General features: G+C 43.6%; 1 pseudogene; it reads right to left on the bottom strand.

The window, feature by feature from the left end:
- LOC147015876 (uncharacterized) overlaps positions 1-12268 on the bottom strand; it is a 37524-nt pseudogene that overhangs the window by 24475 nt on the left and 781 nt on the right.

The following is a 12268-nucleotide window of genomic DNA, read 5'->3' as shown; positions in this document are numbered from 1 at the left end:
TGGCTGCTATACCTACATGTGGATGGGTTTCAAGAGGTGGAATGGAGACCCACTAGGTCCGACGCATTCTATTATATGATGCTTTCATGACGATACGTGTAGCACTTGAAGGCTCTACATTCAAAAGGTCAATGACTCCGATGACAAGTGTACAAAGACAACTGTCACAAGTAAACAGGTATCAAATCGTGATCTGTTTTTCAAAAATGAAACAAAAAAAAGGAACATAAGTGCTCAAAATTTGGTTATCAGAGGGTTCTCTCAACTGGAATATCTCAATGTGGACAATATGATTCTATCACCCTGTCGGGAATTTGAACTGCACTGCAAATGCATCAACTGATTGTAAAGACTATTCATAATATACTCACTAAACTACTGTTATAATAATGGGCAAAATGAATCGTGTGTGCTGCCAGTGTGCAGGTACAATAATTGCGCCTTGACGACGTGAACAAATACCATTTCACAGAATTGTACAAAGAACATTCGAAGCCATTAAAATAAGTACAGTGAGATGCCAACATGATACCATATGTGACATTACAACAAGACACAAAACCATTTGCAGCCTGGTGAGCTGGAAGTTCCAAGCAGTTGATAAATCCTGACCACAGGCCAAAAAGCACAATTAGGAGATTGAATTCTGCGGGTAGTCTTTAAATTTTAAAGGCTTGTTTGACAACTATGATCTTACACCTTTTTGGTGGAAAGACCCATGAGGCTCATATCAAAGCGATAGATGTAAGTATACACGATCGAGGCTCGTGGAAAAGCTTGAGCATAACGAAAGGGACAAAAAAAAAAATGTAAAAAGGGAAGCACCAACAGCGGAGTAGAAGTGAGAGTGAGACTGAGATCAAGGAGATGGGGAAAAGGACTCATGGGGTGAACAAGCTGCACATGAGCAGAATGAAACACGGTCGAGGTGGTTCTGAAGTAGGCTTAGCCATGTATCGTTTCTTCAAACAATGTCACACATTTGCTGTCATGCCTTTGCCTCATCCCAGCAGATATTATGACGTCAGGAAATTATTGATCGATTGACCATTCCCCTCCGTCCCTCCCTCCAAACTTATTTTCCCCCCTTTCCATGACAGTAATGGTACTGCTAAATCTGAGACAATCTAGGAGGCCATTTTTAATGACAGTCACAGCTGGTGCCCTTGTCTAATTAGTTACTTTACTGCAGCCTATAGAGTATTAAAGCAATTTGACACTATTTACGGCAGTGTGGTTATGGCTGCAGTTCGCTCACTGATCTTTAAGCATGGGTATCTGTGGGATATAAATCGCACCTTGTGAGATGCTCCGGTAACCACGAGCGGAAATATGCCCACATTGTGTTCATAAGGAAGCCATGCTGTTACAAAACAAAGACGAGAATAATCTCTGCTTCTTCCACAACCTCGATTCTGTCTGCCTTAAAAGATGTCTTCACACAACGATACTTTTATGCATCTTCAAGCGGCTGGTCGATGACACCAGGGAGACGAATTACATGATGGTATGGTGTAAACAAGATGATGATCGAAATCAAAGCTTATCCGTAAGGGATCGTTGTTGGTGTGGATTTCCCATGACCCACAATTTCCCATGATGTAAGGGAGCATGACCCAGCACAAACTCACACAAACTACTCGAAAGGAGACCTGCTACTAACCCAAACTAGAGAGTTCATAGAACACGATACCCCCTGCAGTGTTCTAAGTATGTGCAGGAGGGCCTTGCCGTTTGCGGGGATTACATTCTTGAAAATCCCCGTGAATTGCAAATCAGCAAAATTTGGGGTAATGGGGAAAATAGGGTTAGGGACTTCAGCTTTAAAATTTGTCCAAACTTGTACTTTTGATTATTATGTTTGTGCATGTTTTTTGTGCTATTTTCATGAATAAATTATTATTATTATTATTATTATTATTATTATTATTATTAAGCTTATGCTTGGTGTTGGCTTTATAGTTAGGGTGGTGGGCTTGGGATCCCAGGATTCTGAGTTCAAATCCCACTCTGCTGTTGAGTTAATACCAGGTGGTGTTGTCTCAGCCTGTCATCCTTCTGAGGTCGGCAGAATCAGTGCCAGCTTGCTGGTGTCCTGTGTCGAGGTGGCGACCCGTCCAGGATTGTACCCCATAGCCAAGGAGGTTGCTTCGGCATCACCAACGCTCTGCACAGAGTATGGTCCCAATGGATGGATGCAGACTATTGCCAGCATCCCAAACAAATGACAAATTACAGCTCTGAATAGTGCTGGGAAGTAAAGGGTAAACCACCTTGTGTAATCTTGCTGTGAGCCCACTTTGACACCATTGAACCCCTTTGGGAATGTGGAAGCTGATGGGGAGAAGGCGGAAGAGAGATTCAATGAATGCTCTACACAGAGTATGGTACCCGTGGATGGATATGGAGCCTGTGGCTGCTGGTTGCATCATTGTTGGGAGTGTGGCTGTGCTGCTGATGCAGTGCCCCCTGTTTCCAGCAAGCTGCTACTGATTTTGCCGACCTCGGAAGGATGACAGGCTGAGGAAACCCACCTCGTGTTATTTAACTGCACAACAGGGGCTGAACTCAAGACAGTAAGAACTTAAGCCAACTACCTTGACCGTTAAGCCAACACCAGAATTATTTTCGTGCATGAAAAACATAAAATAAAGTTTACTTACTTGAGTTAAGATCATAAAACTTACTTTTAATAATGATGATAAAACTTCATCCGATGTTGATGATGGTGAGGATAAAGATGAATTGATGGAGATGATCGTAGTATCATTGTAGGTCGCCATTATGGCAGCATCTTATTCACCCCGACACATGCCGGGCCCTCTAATGCTATTTATCGATATATTACATGGCTATTGGAAGCATGATGAAGGTGATTTGTTTTACACAGTCTTCGAGTATATAATTCAATTTAAATAAAGGTTTAAAGGGGGATAAATAAAAGAAATCCCTGGTTTTACCGACATTTTCCCAGCAGCTATTACCCCACCCTGTCTAACACTTAATATTAGTTATTCATGCCTGGCGTATGTGTCCATTATATTTTCCTTAAAAACAGTAAGTTTCTTGTTTGGAATGATTTCCAATTTTGTTTGGCTGCCAGGAAGGCACAGTAAAAAAAAAGTCACCTCACTGCTCTCTGCACGGCAACGTTTGATCGGGATGGATTCAAAGCCAAAGTATGGGACATGAAAGACCTATCTTTTGCTTCATAATTCCGATTTGTGTTCAAAATATAACATTCAATTCAAATATGTCATTCCTCGATCATAAACTGATATGACGGATGGACAGACGGACGGACGGACATGAACCAATTGCTTAACCCCACTATTCGCTTCGCATGTGTGGGGTAAATATCGATTTGCATGACTTCATGGAGGAGATGCAGCATATTTGATTCGTCACAGCCTATGTTTTTGACACCAATATTCCTCATACTTATTCACAGGTTCTTCATTGCCACTGGGCACAAAGGTGTGACAATGGTCTACGCCTGCCGAAAGATCCTGGAGGTGACTTTCCACCGTTCATCAGACAATTGATTTCCATGTGGTTTGTAATAGGAAAGACAATGAAAAAGGATCACTTAATGTATCGATTGTTCCTTTCCACCACACAATGAACATTACAGTACAGTGCAGCGTTTGCCTTGTTATCAGAAAGCAACCATCATACTTTGTTGAGATTCATCTAATTTAAATTTGCAATGGATCTTCAGAGCAAGCAACTGCAAATATTATTTATGAATACAATTGTGTAATACAAGTACTGCATCAAATAATGTTACTTCGCTAAATATAAATAATTTGCATCCAGCATGCAGAAATTTGTAAAACTTTATAAGGTATGGGAATCAAATCACTTAATCAATTTTTTTTTAAACCGATTTCAAATACCACTTTACTGAATATGGTGGTGTAAATGGCTTCGCATGGCAATAGTCTCAATCTCTTCGATGTACTTGTTTGGAGAAATAACACTGAGACGAGCATTAGTTGTTTTTGGAGACAAGCATTAGTTGCTTTGGAAGATGGAATATCCATAAGTGGCAGGAAAACTAGCAAACTCAGGTGTGCAGATGAAATAACACTGCTGTTATTAAAGAGCCATAAAGACTTTGAAACTGTACTGTAGGTCAGAAGGGAGATAGTGAAGATGGGTTTATTTATTTACACTGACAAGGCCAAAATAATGATTGCAGGTGACTATCAACGAGAGAAAGAGATAAAACCACAAGGAAAGGCAATCAAAATTGTGTGAACATTTAATTATCTTGGTGGGCCGATTTCCAACACAGGAGACTGCTCGATGGAAATCAAAAGAAGAACTGCATAAGGAAAGACATCAATGGCGGTGCTTTGTAAAATTTTGTCAGATCGGGGAACAAGTAACAGCCCCAAGATTCGGCTCATCAGATATCTGTTGTTTCCTTCCAGACGATATGGGTGACTGTGGCTCAGCAGAAAAAGAAAAAAAAAAAAAAAAGGTAGAGTGAAACACTTGCAATACGGTGTTGGTGTAAATTGCAGAAGATTCTGTGGACTGACAAAACAAACAAAAGCCTGGTGTTGGCTAAAGGGTTCAGGTGGCTGTTTTAAGTATTGTACCATTGAGTTTGAGCCGTACCGTTGAAGTAACACCAGGGAGGTCGACTCAACCTGTCATCCTTCTAAGGTCAGCAAAATGAGTACCACCTTGCTGGTTAATGGGGGCATTGCGTCAGCGGCACAGCCACGCCCCCAGTAAATGATGCAGCCAACCAGCCACAGGCTGCATACGAATAAATAAAACTAGGAAGACGACATGCATGGCATGATATTTGTGAAATTCATAAAATAAATTTGACCTTAAAAATAATTGGTGATTGAATTAAATGACAAAACACACAAATCATTTTCAAATTTGAAGTCAAAATGATGAAAATTTACAACTACCTCGACTTTTTGGTCTATGTTGACCTCAAAAATACTTGTTCGTTGAATTCAGTGACTTGATATGCAAATCTCCTTTTAATTTCAAGTCAATGGGATGAATGAAAATTGAGAATTTTAGAAATTCCACCTAAGTTGTTGACCTTTGGCTTACGTTGACCTTTTGGCCTATGTAGACCTCAGAACTAATTGGCTGGTTGAATTCAGTGACCTCATATGCAAATCCTGTTCAAATTTCTAGTTATTCACGAGAAAATTGAGGATTTTAGTAATTTGACAAATTTGTTGACCTTTTGACCTCAAAAACCAAAGGCTTATTGCTTATGACGAACTCAACCATGTAGTGAAGTTTTGTGAAGATCAGGTTAAAATTGTGACCAATAGGCGATAAACATAAAAACACACAGACAGACAGAATATGTGCTCTACCGAGTTCCCTTCGAGTTCAAAAATGTATTGGGCTTGAGACGGTCTCATGGATCAGACATTGCGTGGTGGAGGTATGCACTCCACTGAGTACCATTATCGGTACCACCACGACCGAAGGTAGAAGGAGGTTATGTTTTCACCCTTGTCTGTCTGTCTGTCTGTCTGTTTGTTACTTGCAAAATCGTATATTTTTCAAGCATATTCCATCCATCCATCGGGACCATACTCTGTGCAGAGCGTTGGTGCTGCCGAAGCAGTCTCCTTGGCGATTGCACACAATCCTGGATGGGTCACCATTTGGACACAGGATACCAGCAAGCTGGCGCTCAAGTATATTGGTCGGTCGATTTTGTTGTTCTGTCACTCTGTTTGTTTGTTTGTCAATCACCTTCAGATCACAATTGAAAACTGATCTTCTCAAAACTTCACCGAGTTGCAGCGGTAGTCCCAACTGAGAAGCCCATTGATTTTGAGGTCAAAGATCATCTTTGGTCAGCTTTGTAACATTGCCATTTTTCATCCGATTGACTTGAAATTTGAAAAGAATTTGCACATTGTGTCTTGTCACTGAATTGGGAAACCAACGATATTTGAGATCAAAAGGTCAAAGGTCAACTCAAGGTCAAACTTCTAAAATCATCAATTTTCATCCCATTGACCTGAGCTTTGATTAAGATAGTTTTGGAGAAGCAACCTTTGGAGAAGGGGGGGGAGGTTGGAATTTGCAAGTATTGTGCTCTGCACGACGTGTTTTTCTTGTTTGTTTGTCTGTCTATTTGTGTGCAGGATATCTCAAAAAGGTGTGGACGGATTCGAATTCAATTTGTTGGAGAGATTGGGTGTGTGACATGGATGAACTGTATACATTTTGGTAATGATCCGGATCCGGCCACTATAATTTTTAAAGTGATTCTTCACCATTGGAAGATCGGGACGAAAACGATAAATTGCACGATTTTTCAAAAAGTTTTTGACAAATTTGGACGAAACTTGGCGGACACGTTAGGTGTACCAAAATAAAGAATTATACAATTTTGGTGAAAATCCGAAATTTTAAAAAGTGATTCTTCACCATTGAGAGAAAAGGTTAAATTGATATATCACGATGTCTCAAAAAGTTGTGGACAGTTCCAGATCCGGATGAAATTTAGTGGGCAGGTTGGATGTGTGACAAGGACGAATTGATTATATTTTGGTGTAGATCCGGATCTGGATCCGGACATGAGAATTTTTCAGTAATTCTTCACCATTGAGAGACTGAGACAAAAATGATAGATAGCACGATGTCTCAAAAAGTTGTGGATGGATACAGACGAAACTTGGTGGACATATTGTGTGTGCAACAAGAAAGAATTGATTTAATTTTAGTGAAGATCTGAATTTGGTGAAGATGGTTAATCACAAAACGGAAGATTTGCACCCTGACCTCCAGGTCATATGATCTTGAAGAGCCAATAGAATGGCTTGACAAAGAACACTCACAAGGCAGGAATTGAAAGTATCCACTGGCGGCAGCACGTGAGCAATCAACAATGGTTGTGAATGTACATAAGTGTGGAGACAGCGATGGTTCACGAGCAATGTACACGGTTCGCCTTTTTTATTTTTGGACCTTTGAGGGGACGCCACGGGCAAACTGGCGGGAATTGGGAAAAACGTAAATGATGAAAGTTGTCGAACTCGAAGAGCACTACTGGCATACCAACTTTCATCCAAAACAGTTGAAAACCTGAGGAGCTCGATGCCCAATTTATTGTTTTTTTTGACATTTTCTAAGTTCGTGACCTTGTGATCTTGACCTTGGGACAAAAATGAAAAATCGAGCTCTGTGGGGCTATACAGGTGCCATTGGGCAAACAAAAAACCGAAACCCCTGCCAGATTCGAAAAAAAACCCTCGGAGAAGATGTAACGTGAAATTGGCTACCCCCTAAAAACACACGTTTTTTGGGCATGGCTTCGCCCAAAATGGGCGCAACATGCCCATTCTCAGGAAAACATAACGAGATCATGAAATAAACCTCCCACCCAAATTTTATCAGGATCGGATCAAAACCCATGGAGCTATGCTCGGGACAGACAGACAGATAGACACACACACATAACGAATATAGTGATCACTCTGGCTGGCGCTCCTGAACCAATAAGGTCAGGTATGGGAGCATGCACCAGAGCAGCGCGTCACTGCATCCACTTTCCACCAGTACTCCAGGGGCCTCCGTCTGGCCACCCCCCAGGCGGATGCCTGGCCCAACCCCATCTCCTTGAGATGCTGATCAACCTGCTACAACCACGAGGCATGTGTTCGACCCATTGGCCTCCTCCACTCATGAGACTCCATCGCTGAGAGAATCTGGTGAGCAGAATCAGTGTCAGGAAAACGAGCCACATGTCCATACAGCTGCAACTGATGCTCGCGGACGATGCAGGTAAAAAAGCTCATCTGAGTCTCTCTCAGCAACCGCTTGTTGGACACAAAGTCTGACCAGCGAAAGCAAAGGATTCTTCAAAGAGACCTGGTACCAGAGGAATTGTCTCCATCTCAGATCCTTGGTCAGAGTCCAAGTCTCACATCCATCGAGCAAGACTGGGAGCACCAAGGACCTGAAAACGCAGACTTTCATCCTCCCACAAAGGTACCGGCAGCACCACACCCCATGATCCAGTGAATCCATGACTCCCCAGGCCCGACCCAGACGTCAATTGACCTCTGACTCACAGCACGTAGCGACATGAATATCACTGCCAAGTTAAGTGAATCTCTCAACGAACTCAACATCCTCACCACAAACAGGCGCAGACAGGACAGCGGCATCCAAGATGTTAATGAAAGCCTGGATATTAGTTTTGACACAGGAAACCCGTAATCCCAGCGGCTCTGACTCCTCATTCAGCACCTCGAGGGCCCCCGAAAGGATATCTAACGTCTCCGCAAAGATGACTGCATCATCTGCGAAAACAAGGTCAGAGATCATGACATTCCCAAACGATGCACCGCAGCTTGATCTCTCCGACGTCCTCCCTAAAATACAGTACATACAAGTGCTGAAAAGTGTGGGGGCCAGTACACACCCCTGACGAACTCCAGTAACAAATGGAAATAAGTCAGAGATGGTACCACCATATCTCACAGCACTCTCAGTGCCAGAGTGGAGTTCATACATCAGATCAATCAGTTTGGTGGCACCCCACAAAGACCAAGAATCCTCCAGAGGACACCCCGATTCACTAAATCGAATGCTTTACAGAGATCAACAAAGGCTGCAAAGAGCCCCTGCCGAAACTCTCGTCTGTGTTCGGTGAGGACACGAAGGGCAAGTATACAGTCAATCGTTGCCCTCTTGGTATAAAGCCTGACTGCTCTGGACGCTGCTGCTCAAGCAGATGGTGGCAAACCCTATTAAGAATTATCTGAGCAAAGACTTTGCCTGGCACTGAGAACAGCGTCACCCCTTGGTAGTTGTTGCAGTCTTAGCGATCACCCTTACATTAACAGAGAGGGACAAAAAGGCCCCTCTTCCAGTCAGTTGGGATGATGCCTGTGTTCCGGGCAGAGCACAGAACTGCATGCAAAGACACGAGTGCAGCATTTCCACCAGCCTTGACAAGTTCAGCATGGATGCCACAGATCCCTGGAGCTTTACCCCATTTCAACCCGTTCACCGCAGCCTGTGTTTCCATAAGCGAAGGTGGACCACAGTTGATTGGAGGGTCAGCAACAGGGATTGTAACAACCCTGACGTGCAAATCGGCAGCTGGGGGATCAGCCTGGTACAACCACTCAAAGTAACCGGCCCAGCAAGCCTCAATTCGGACTCCTCTGTCAAGAGCCAACTACCCACTGGTCTAACTGCAGTGCACCGAGGGATGGGTTTCGATGAACGCAATGCTCGAATTCCCCTGTAAGCAGGACGAGAATCCCTTGACCACAGGTGATGCTCTACCCCCTCACAGATTCCTCGCACATTGGCCTCCTTGTCCACCCTTAGTGCACGTTCAGTTTTACGCCTCAGCTCCCTGAACAGCTCACCTCTGCCATTCAGCCTGGCCCTGCCATTCTGGTCAATGGTATCCAGTGTCCCTTGAGAGACAAAATTCTTCTTTGCCCTGCGGTGAGTTCCAAGACATCGACCAGCAACATCAAAGATGGTGGTCTTGAAGGACAACTCTTCAGGACCTCCCAAAGCACCCAGACTCCTCAAATCTCCACTCAGCTTGTTCGCAAACTCCTCAGCTACTCTCTCATCATTGAGCTTTCCAACATCCAGCCTTGGCTGGGATGCTACCATTCTCTTGGATTTAAGGTGCAACTTCAGAGTTGCTACAACAAGCCGGTGGTCAGTATTGAGGAACTTAGCACTCTGATAGACCCGGCAGTTCTAGATCATCCTCCAGTGACCATCAATGAGGACCTGGTCAATCTCCTTTCCCACACCACCAGTGTTGGTATACCAAGTCCAGCGATGAGTTTGTGGGTGCTGAAACCATGAACCAGCCACCCTAAGTCCATGACTTCTTGCAAAGTCAAGGAACTTAGTGCTATTCTGGTTCATAGTTCTCGACCCATGGGGACCAACACATGTCTCATAACCATCCCTTTCAGTTCCAGTTGATGCAATGAAATCCCCTAAGACTTGAAGTGTATCTCGTCTGGGGCACCGATCAACCACTGACTCGAGCGTGGTGTAGAATGCATCCTTCACGGTGAGTTCACTCTCCTCAGTCGGAGCATATGCAAAGACCAGGGAAATGACACCCAAGGAGTGACGAATCCTTAGTCTCATAATATGCTTGTTGAATGGTGTTACCTCAATTATCATTGGAGTCAGCTTATTGGACACAGCTACAGCAACTCCTTGGGTATGGTAACCATCAGAGCGACCAGACCAATAGTAGGTGTAACCACCCATCATGATCTCGCCGCAATCCGGTCTCCGAACCTCAGAGAATGCTGCAATACCGATGTCCAATTGCTTGAGCTCAGATGATAACAGAGACAGGTGATCATCCTCTATTTGGGATAGGACATTCCAGGCACCCACCCGAAGGGCCATCTCAGGTTAACCCAAGGAAACCACCGTCTGGTGGACGACACCTCAGCACCACTCCGACACACTCTCCCGCAATCTGGCCCAGGAATGTTACCCCGTGGTTTCCCTCCTATCATCAAAGATTGGGGGTCCCGAAGGCTTTGCCCCAATCCCATCATCCGGTGAGCTGCCCTGCGAGGGAAGCTGCACAGGAGGTACTCCCACGGAGTGGGTTTTCACATTTCTATGCGTTTTTGTGTTTTGCGGAATGAAGCGTTTTACGGTGGCCGGAGTGAAAATCCTGCTACCAACCTTCTAATAAAAAGTAACACAACTGCAGGAGGATGTCCGCAGACACAGTTCCGCTCGAGATATGGATGGCCATTGGCTCACAAGGTGCTCCTCCACCCTTTGAGCATCTATAAGCATCTTGATTAAAACTCTTAAAATTCCATCACTTTTGTTTTTCAATCAACAAAAGAAAAATAAGGAAAATTATCCCAAATGTGACATCGAGAAACAAAATAGTTTTCAGATGTTTCCTTAAACTATGGATTTATTGTCTGGTTTTCCGACAAATCTGAAAAGGTCCTTTTGAGGACTGAGCGTGTGCTGACAGGATGGGTGAGATATACACACTCTCCTCAAAGCTGCTAAGCTGTCAGGCCGAGCTTGGGTTCGAATCCCGACCTACCGATAAACTGTCATCCCGCTGTTTCACAGGCATGATGATTCATCAATGTGTGTGCCCGCCCTTGGTTGGATGTTAAGCTGGGCATCCTGTCTGCTCGGATTAGTTGCTGGGCATTAAATATACCATGGTGTCCTTTCTGAAGACGAGGTGCGCTATCATCAGCACCATGAACAAATTACAAATTTCTGCCCGATCCAGCAGAGGGCATTGCATCAAGGGCACAACCGCGCTGTCAGCCAATGATGCTACCCCACAGCTTTGTGCTGCATTTTGAATAACGACTCAACGACTGGATGATGCCCCAAGAATACTGTGTATTGTGTCCATTTGATGAGATTTCATTTTCTTCACAAGGTGATTTTTACCACAGATGGTTTTTATTGATTAATTTGTAAAAACAGAAATAGAACATTTATTCAGTTCAATAATAATAAAATATTCAAAAAGATTTGTTGAACATTTTGGGAGAAAGGTTGTAAAGGATGGTTGATATCATGAAAGGGAGTTGGAGATGAAAAAGATGGAGGTGTTGGATGAAGAGAATCCTGTTGAAGGCCAAAAACATAACACCGAGCATGGACTGGACATATGATGAGACAGGAAGGATAACTGAAGAGAGGTGTAGAAGGTAGAATGAAAGTGAAATGATCGAGGGAGCCAATGAGCACCATGTTGACGAGTAATCAGAAAGTCTCCTGCTTGACTCATTTAATGATTTGTTCAGACCCAATCAATATCATCGATCGAGGTACTCTTGTTTTTATTCATTTAATAACAGCTTTTTGTGTATTTTCACAGGACCTCTGTACAGAAGTCTCGACATGAGTTGGTCAAATGAAAGGACTGAAATCAGAGTAATAAATAAATAAATAAAATAACTCCATAAGAAAGGTCCTCCTCCTTTGCAAGAAGCACAAGGCTGTGAGTAGCATCATTGAGTGAGAGCACGGCTGTCCCACTGATGCAATGCCCCGATGATAACTGGCACTCCTTTTTCCAACCTCGGAAGGATGACAGGCTGTCAACCCCACCTGGTGTATAAGTCAATGGCAGACAGGGGAACAAACTCAGGACCCTAAGATCCCAAGTCAGCCACCCAAACTGCAAAGCCATCAACAGGCTGAATAAATTTGCAAAGGAAATCCACAAGGACATGGCGGCAACACTGGCAGATGATTCCCC

The sequence above is a fragment of the Eptatretus burgeri genome, chromosome 12 (genome assembly GCF_056783735.1).
Source record: "Eptatretus burgeri isolate ZD-2024b chromosome 12, Ebu_testis_v1, whole genome shotgun sequence".
Lineage (NCBI taxonomy): Eukaryota > Metazoa > Chordata > Myxini > Myxiniformes > Myxinidae > Eptatretus > Eptatretus burgeri.
This window is presented reverse-complemented; position numbering and strand designations above follow the sequence as displayed.